Source organism: Sciurus carolinensis, chromosome 5 (assembly GCF_902686445.1).
Source record: "Sciurus carolinensis chromosome 5, mSciCar1.2, whole genome shotgun sequence".
Lineage (NCBI taxonomy): Eukaryota > Metazoa > Chordata > Mammalia > Rodentia > Sciuridae > Sciurus > Sciurus carolinensis.
Window position 1 is genome coordinate 123736094 of NC_062217.1, and position 9319 is coordinate 123745412.

The following is a 9319-nucleotide window of genomic DNA, read 5'->3' on the forward strand; positions in this document are numbered from 1 at the left end:
GCAGTGGCTCAGTGGTACAGCACTTGCCTAGCATGCGTGAGGCACTGGGTTCCATCCTCAGCACCACACGAATAAAGGTATTGCGTCCATCTACAACTAAAACAAAACAAAACAAAAAGAACTGGAAGAAAATGTGGTTTTTCCAAGATATCACAGGGAGAGTATTTATAATCTCTTAGATGTAAAATGTTTATTCTACTTCTATTAACAATGTTTTAGATATCTAAATGAGAGGTAAAGATTACAGAGATGACAACTTAAAGAACAGTCCGTCCGAAACTCCTGTTTCAACACAGTGTGTCAGTAACAGCCGGCTCGTTCTCAAAACATCGTACGGTGTACCAGGATGGGATGGTGAGAAGGAAACGAGAGAAACTGGAGCGCTGTGGGGTGGGGGGCTGGCAAAGATGGACACAGAGACGGAATGAGATCTCAAAGGCGCTGCAAAAGATAAACTGAACAGCGAGAAGCACTATACTTTGTTCCCTTAAGGCGACGATGACTTTCCACTTCTTTTTTCGACTCAGTGATTAATATATTTCCCTATCAGAGATCCAAGTGTAAACTCCCGCACCCACTTCCGACCACATCCACAAATTCCAGGAGAACTGGTCAAGGCTACCTGTGCCTACTGGGCGCCGCTAAGAGGGACGCCGGCACCCAAGTGAACCCTGCGTGTGGGAACCGACACCGGGAGAAGTTCTCCAGGGACAGCGATAAAGGACCGGGTGGGATGAAGGAAAGTGAAGCAGGGGAAGCAGGCAGGACTAAGGACTCCTTTCAGCACCCTGAGCTGAGGCATCGAGAAACCTATCCCGCCTAAGTCGCCCGAGCCCAATGGCTGGCCCCGAAGCCCGGGTCCCTAAAAGCTGTTCGGTCACCCTCTTCGCCTTCCTTAAACAGCTATGTCTCCTTACCCTCTTCAGAGTCCTGCACTCACCTGTCCACGCTCGAGCTTTAGCAGCTCCAGGGTCAAAGCCGCCCACCTCTGGCAACCATAGAGACCGAGAACCAGTGGAGACAAACCGCTCCCTCCACCGCCCACACTCACGTGACTCCCTTAGCCGCTGGGCCTGTCGGGATCTCGGCGAAATGAGTGGGCGGGGAAAACACGGGAAAGGGGAGGGGAGAGGAGAGGCCGGGGAAGCAACTCGCCCCGCCCCGCCCTCGGGCCCCGCCCACCCATCTTTTAGGCGGGAAGGCAGCGGTAGCCCAGAAGCTCTCGATCATTTCTTCTGGTTTTCCCCTCAGCAAGGGGCATAGGAGTCTGATAAGGAGTGAGTTGTGAGTTTCCGTTTTCGCGTTGGCTGGGCAAAAAAGGAGTCCATGAAAAAAAAAGAAAAAAAAAAAAAAAAAAACTGGACCACAGGGAGGTGGAAATTGGTTCTTTCGAACTGCCTTTAAGGTTCGGGTAAAATGTGCCCTATTTCATGATCTTGAAGCTTCTATTGAATTTAGAAATTTCCTCGCCACTTCCTTTACTGTATGAGTTGTTCAAGTGTTTTATTTGCAAACTAATTTTATTGCAGAATTTAGCCCCTACTCTTCTAATAACATGTTTTTCTCCCTAAGAAAGTGTTTCTATTAGAAATGGGACGAGGAACAATCCTCTCTCCTGCTGTGGAAATAAAATGAAAATATTGTGATCCTACCATAGAACGTTAAGTTTCAAAAAAAAAATAAATAAATAAGAATTTGTTCAGTTTAGCAGAGCTGTAGAAAAACCAACCATTGAGCCCAGCATAGTAGGAGAAAGGAAGAAAGATGAGAGAAAAAAGAAAAGGCAACAACCCTAGAAACAGAAGATGACAGACAAAACTATCACTGGTTTTCATTTGTAAAGTAGGCAAAATCATATTTTCTTCATTTCTCCTCAAAGATCCCTCCCTCCCTAGTAACCTAAGAAGAACGATTTACTTGTTCATGGCATTGCTCTAGGCCTTCACCTACAGCCCAAAGTTGGGTTACCACCAGCCTGAGGCATAGATACTATTTTTATTCATTTGCAAGTGGGGAAGCAAGCTAAGATCCCTAGTGAATGCTGTAAGTGCTGTGACTAGGCACCCATAATCTGAAGGACACCAAGGTCTGAACTCAGTATTCTTCAATCTGTTGTCCCCTAGATAAACCCTCCACAAGAGTTAACAATCTTTGGTGATTTGCTTTGAGTCTCTTTCCATCTAGAACCTGTTCTCTGTTAAGTGAGAAATCTGATAAAGAAAGTCCTTCCTATATATTAATAGACACTTAGCATGTCCTTCTCAGGTAGCATGTCCAATAACTCTGATGATGGGAATTTCAAGTTGTGTCACAAATTACTATAGAACACTTTGGAGACTCATGAAACCTTAAGTAGTAACCAAATTAACTTTCTCAGAGCAAGGAAAAAAGAAAGTTAAATCATGAATTTAATTTGAACAAAGACAATTTTTAAGAACTGGTGAAATTCAATACTAATTTTAAGCACTACTTAAGTAACCAGTTGAACTAATTATTAAATAACATGTAAAAACAAATCACTTGTTCTCAAATTCTCAAGAATGTCTTTACACTCCTAAAAATTGAGGACTTGTCATGCGTTGTAGTGCAGGCCTGTAATCCCAGCAGCTCCAGAAGCTGAGGCAGGAGGATTGCAAGTTCAAGACCAGTCACAGCAATTTAGCAAAGCTCTAAGCTACTTAGTAAGACCCTGTCTCAAGATAAAAAAAAATAAAAAAGGCTGGGGATGTGGCACCCTTGGGTTCAATCCCCAGTACCAAAAAAAAAAAAAATTATTGAGGACTCCAAATAACTTTTTTTTATGTGTTATACTTTACCATATTTGAAATTAAGATAAAAATTATTAATATTTAGTCATTTTAAAATAGTAGTCCATTATATGTTGATATAACCTTTTTATGAAAAATAACTTTTTAAAAAGCATGGTTTTACCCTCTTACAACTTTCTTTAATGATTGGCTTAATAGAATATAGTTAATTGTCTCTTCTGCTTTAATTGCTGCACACTTACACATTATTCACAAGATGAAATGAGAGTGATAAACACAAGTAACAGTGCTTTATTAGAACAGGCTTAACCTTTCAGATCACCAGAAAGAGTTTCAGAGACCCTCTCCCTTGGAGTTCTCCAACCACAATTTCAGAGTCACTTTTTAAACTATACAAATGTTAGTTACTATTGTAATTTAGGACATTTAGGGAAAAGCAGAACAAAACAGATAATTTATAGATTAAACCAATCTCATAAAATGTTAGTATTCTTCATTACTCAAGAACATAGAAGATAGCAGAATTCAGAGTCATGACGAGCACAACCACATTCTACATTAGAAATTAGTGAACTCACTAATTCAGTATTATCTTTCAGGCTGTGTGCAATGTGTTTTTCTCACATGTGAGTATATAATGTCACTAACTAGGATTTGTATCCTCTGCACCAACTAATAGGACTCCTTTGGTGACCAATAAATATTGAGGTCAAAATTCTCTTCACAAATACATATTCAATGCCTACTGTATATAAAGCTCATAACAGGTACTGGACTTGTAAAAATTTATGAGCTCAGTTCCTGCCTTTGGGCAACTTGTATGTGGTCTTCCCTCAGTATTCCTTAGAGGGATCCAGAAAATATGGATTATATCCATATATTATTATATTCATGAAGTAATACTACAGATTTTATTATAAGATGAACATCCTCCCAGATGCCTTAAACATCTCCATAATACTTAGTACAATATAAATACTATATAAATAGTTGTTATACTATATTGTTTAGGGAATAATGACAAAAAAGTGTACATGTTCAGTACAGACACATTTTTTTAAAAATTTTTTTAGTTGCTGATGGACCTTTATTTATCTGTGGTGCTGAGGATCGAACTCAGTGTCTCACACGTGCTAGGCAAGCATTCCACCACCGAGCCACAACCCCAGCCCCAGACACAATTTTTTATAAATATTTATGATCCTTGGTTGGTTGAATCTGCAGAAGTGGAACCCACAGATACAGTGTGATGACTATGTAAGGAGACTACCATCAAGAATAAACGTATTTCTCTGCCAAGTCTAATAACTCCCAAACAGTTTCATGATCAAATGCCTCAGAATTATCTGGGGAAAATTTTTAAATAGATTCCTGGATCATGAGATATACTGTTTCAGTGAACAAGGGTGATGTTCAGGAATCTGGATTTTTAAGTCCCAGGTGATTTCCATGCAATGATGGGATTGGGAGTAAATACTAAATACCATATGTGCAACAAAGAAATGGATTTGGTCTTTGCCGCCAGTATTAATTTCATCTTCAGTATTTGAAAAGTGTTTGAGTTGAAAGAACTGTGATATCAAGAAACAGTATTTTTATTTCATTCAGTTAAAACAGAAATCAATGTGCTTATTTCAAACATTTTCTAGTTGATTTCTCTCTATCACATACATAAAAATAATACTATGAGGTATTAGCTACACAGCAGTTCCCAATAATCACATTACTGTAAAAAGTAAAATCTCTTTTGCAATAGGCATCTGATTATATGAAGTATAATTTCATAAAGCTTTGATTCAATTTCTTTAAAATGAATTCAACAAGATGTCCCATGTTTCATTATACTTTATACTTATCTTCAAGATACTGTATGTTATAAACTTTCAAAACCTATGCAACCACCAGGCATGGTGGCTCATGCCTGTAAGGTCAGTGATGTGGGAGACTGAGGCAGGAGGACCACAAATTCAAAGCCAGCCTCAGCAATTTAGCAAAACCCTAAGCAATATAGCAAGACCCTGTCTCTAAGTAGAAAATATAAAAAGGACCAGTGGTGTGACTCAGTGGTTAAGTGCCCCTGGGTTCAATCCCTGGTACAGAAAACAAACAAACAAAAAAACCTACGCAATCTTTCATCAAGAATATCTTTTTGTTTAGTCATGCTGGAGTTCGAACTATAGGCCTTGGTCATGTTACACAAGTACTGTACAACTGGGCTACATCCACAGCCCACAATTTTTTTATGAAGATATTATTAGGCTGGATGCAGTGGCACACCTATAATCCCAGCAGCTCAGGAGGCTGAGGCAGGAGGATCACAAGTTCAAATCCAAACTCAGCATCTTAGCAAAGCCCTAAACAACTCAACAAGACTATGTCTCCAAATAAAATGTAAAAAAGGGCTAGGGATGTGACTCAGTTGTTCAGCACCCTGGGTTCAATCCCTGGTACACACTCCCTCAAAAAAAAAGTTATTATATTCCAGTAGTTATCTAGACACAGGATCCAAGGTTGCTGTTGAAGAAAATATTCATTTCTAATAATTATGACCACAATTAATTATATTCAAGTAAATAACACTACCACCAACCCCAGAAAAACCTCAAACTTAAATATTTCCTTTCATTTTATCACAAAGGAAATGGAGGAAACTGCTAAATCATATATAAATGTTGATTTTTAAAATTTTTGTGATTGAAACTAACTTCCAAATTAAAGAATTCCCCTCTCAGATTTTGATTTCTATATACATTTCTCCACAAAAATGAACCAGGACTTCATGGAGGAATGACTGGTTTAAGAAGTAAGATAGAAAGCTACAAGAGGACCTGAAACATCTTGTGCCAGAAAGTAAGGATGCACCCAGGAAATAAAAAGGAAGCGTGTCAAAAGGAACCAGCCTGAAGGACTTTCTCACTGACCAAATCTGGGATAATTGGGTTATCAGAAATAAGAATATCTATGAATTATAACCCACTGAGTAAAGTAAGAATCCATAAGTGAGAATATACTAATGTGAGAAAGTGATCAAGCGGGGAAAGGGAAATGCTATTTTCCTTAAAGTAAAATTCCCGCTGGTAAGTTCAAAGAGAGTGGTGGAGTTAGAAAATAACCATTTTATAACAATCATAGGAAAGATTGAGCAAATATCATCAATGGATATTAAATCAGAGAGGGACAAAGTTTTATGAGAAGCAGGATATTTTCACGAAAGAAAAAAAAGTTGGAAAAACTAAGGGGACTTGATAACTAACATCAATATATGATTCTGAAATGAAATCCATGCCAAAGGGGGAAATGCTCAGAAAGATTAAATTGAACAATTGACAAAACTGAACAAGCAATCATAGGTTAGATAAAAAGAGCTCCTACAGTTGATGACTGAATAGTGATTATATGAAAGGAAAATCTTTTTCCCCAGTAAATTAACACTAAGTATGAAGAGGTAAAGAGGCATGATGTATGAAACCTGCTCTCAAAAGGGTAAGAAGAAATAAATAAAACATCTAAGGCTATTCGGTTGAGGGCAGGGCATCAGACCCAGGAAACAGATTTGGCATTCCTGCAGGTGGAAGAAGATGCAAGATACAGTTAGGATAGTAGACATGCATTAGTCAGAGGTGGCCATAGCCTCCAGAATCCAGCTTCAGCTTTAGAGCCCCCAGTCAGTTCCAGTTAGCCCCCAACAGTTTTTAATTTTTCCCCAATCTTTTTCATGGGCCTTTTTATATGTAGTACATCAAAGGCACACTGCCAATAGGTTACATAAGTGGGCACATGCACACAATCAAATGTTATGACCTTGAGTACATACACTGAATCGGAGTGTTTCTGACCTTGACTACACACTGACCATAACATAGCCAACTCATGACCTTGGTTACATACTAAAAACGTAACATAACTGACCGGAAGTCTCAGTAAGGGAAACAATTATAGCGATTTGGGGCCTGCTCCAGCACAGGCATGGGATGTACAACTATAATCCCAGCACTTTAGAAGCCTGAGGCAGGAGGACTGCAGCCTGGGTAACTTAGTGAGACCCTGTAGCAAAATAATAAAAAGGGGGCTGAAATTGTAGCTCAGTAGTAGTGCACTTGCCTTGTGCATGTGAGCGGCTGGGTTTGTGCCTCAACATTGTATAAAAATAAATAAAATAAAAGTATTTTGTCCATCTACAACAATAAAATTATTTAAAAAATTTAAACATGAAGATAAAAAGGACTGGAGATGTATCTCAGCGATAAAGTGCCCTAGGTTCCATCCCCAGCAACAAAACAAATAAAAAAATCAAAAGAGAAAGGAAGAGAATGACAAAGCAAATGCATTAAAATGTTAAAGGTGAATCTGAATAAGTTATATTCAGACTATTGTATTATTCATATTACTGCAATTTTTCTGAAAATTTGTTTTTATAAAGAAAAAAGTTAAGGGTTCCCCAGTTCTCTTACACTTTATTCCAAAGTGGAACAGAACATTCACCATTATTTTAATTATTTTTAATCATTTTATTTTCAATTTTATTATTAGAATCAGATAGTTTTCTTTTACAATTTTAGTTGATTTTTTAAGTTAGTTGAAAAGCAGTAGAATTTTCTAACAGTCCAAAAGTTTCCTAGTTCCAGTTCAGGAATTTTTCACATTTGCCACTAAAATTTCATTCTGGAAGTTTTAAAAAATTGACTAATTGGGCCAGTTATCTGGATGAATCAGAGTTAAACAAGGGAGAAATAGTAAATTTAGTATACTTGTTCTAATAATTAGATTTTCAGTCTTCTATGTCCATCACCTAAATCTTTCTGTAAAATGCTTGCTGTTAACTCAGTAGTAGAGCATTTGTCTAGTATGTATGAGGCCCTGGGTTTAATCTCCAGTACCACAAAGAATAAAAAGTAAAATGATTATTATTAATTTTTTCCTATTTTAACTTTTAACTTATATCTTAAACATTTTTATTACAAAAGTATGCATATCCTTAAATTAATTGAGAAGCATTTAAAATTTTTTAAAAATCCTCTTCTTTAGTTTAAAGCTGCCCACTGTGATGGGCTGACAGATCTGACTCCATGAGAATGTTATAGGCCAGACTCTAAGGGAAATGACTAAACAGACTCCATTTTGCTCTGAGACTCCATATTATGTAGGAAATAAGCTTCTCCCTTGGGAACACCCCACCTCTGTGCCCATCATCAGTTACTTGGTGTGACATGTTTAATAATATACAATGGCAACTCCTATTTAGTAAAGAATTGCTCTCTTTTGATCCTTATTGCTCCTAAACAATGTACCATGTGGACAGTGATTGTGTGGATGTTAGTAACCATTCTTTAGTTTGTACCTAGGTAAGGGTCATTTTGACCCACTTCCCCCCTCTGTTGATGATCTCATGATGTTAATGTGTAATTTCAAATCATAGCAACAGACACATGATTAATGTGATTTTTGGTATAAGAACCCCTACAACCCTGTGGTCGGGCTGTTCCCCAATAGCCATTTTTGGGGGCATTGTGTGAGACAGTTTGCCGGCCAGCTTAATAAAGACTCTCAAATTTGGACTTCTCAGTGGTGATCAGTCTGTTCTTAAATTGCACCCCATAACATTTGGAGGCCCCAGTGAGATCCTTGATGCCTGGTGGGCAACCACCGGTCACCACTGACCTGGGAACTCCTGTGGAGGGGAGAGGCCACAACGTTGCTCCTAGGGGAAGGCCTCTGAGACATTCCTCAGCCCCAGGCTGCACGGTCTGTGGAGCCCCACCCCAGGACTGAACTAAATTCTCTGAGTCACCTGTTTCCGCACCCCTGGGGGACCCGTAAGTCTGTTTCTGGCGGATCTGCATCTGGGGACTCTGAGGAAGGCTGGATGCAGCATTACTTCCTGAGGCCAGGGCTGGAATCTGGAATGGCCACTTGTCCGTGTCTTTGGTGTTTTATCTGTTCTGTTTGTCCTTTTCTGTTTTTTTGTTGCCCTTAAGTGTAAGCATGGGTCAGTCTCCCTCACGTCGGTCATGGATTCCCCTCCAGTGCACGTTAACTAATTTCCAGGAATTCCAGAAGAGAGCCAGTGACTACGGAACCTGCTGCAATGTCTTTTCTCTCTCTAAATTCTCTGAGAGAGAATGACCAACTTTCAAGGTCAGATGGCTCCCCGAGGGGGGACCACCAAATTGTCTTTGGGCAGCCTGAACATCTTGATCAAATGTTTTATAGTTAAATTTGGGGGGAAAATGGTTAAAAGGATTTTTAACCATGTTTGCTGAAGCTTACATTAAAATGTAAACTGCTGCCAACAGGAACTTCCAACTATTGAATTTGGTCCACCAAAATGCCAGGCTAAAATTTTGATGGCTGCTATCCAGGAGACCAGAAAAACCGGTTTAGAACAAGACCCCAACCTGAGGGGGCTCTCCCAAGGAGACCAATGGAAACAGCTCCTTGCTGTCTCTTCAGGAAACTCCTTCAGGGAGGGATAGGGCATAACCTTTGTCTATATTCTCTTAATTCCTTTTCATCTCTCACGAGAAGGACCACATCAAGATGGAGGCCAAAGA

General features: G+C 39.1%; 1 protein-coding gene across 6 annotated transcripts in view; it reads right to left on the reverse strand.

The window, feature by feature from the left end:
- The window catches only part of Micu1 (mitochondrial calcium uptake 1), a 202204-nt gene extending 201147 nt beyond the window's left edge, over nucleotides 1-1057 (reverse strand). For 5 of the 6 annotated variants that reach the window (XM_047552393.1, XM_047552392.1, XM_047552391.1 and 2 more), the window contains exon 1: nucleotides 941-1057. The gene's annotated coding sequence lies outside the window, so the exon portion shown is untranslated. The remainder of the gene's footprint in view (nucleotides 1-940) is intronic. The other variant, XM_047552389.1, reaches the window with a different exon arrangement.
- Between the last annotated feature and the right edge of the window lie 8262 nt (nucleotides 1058-9319).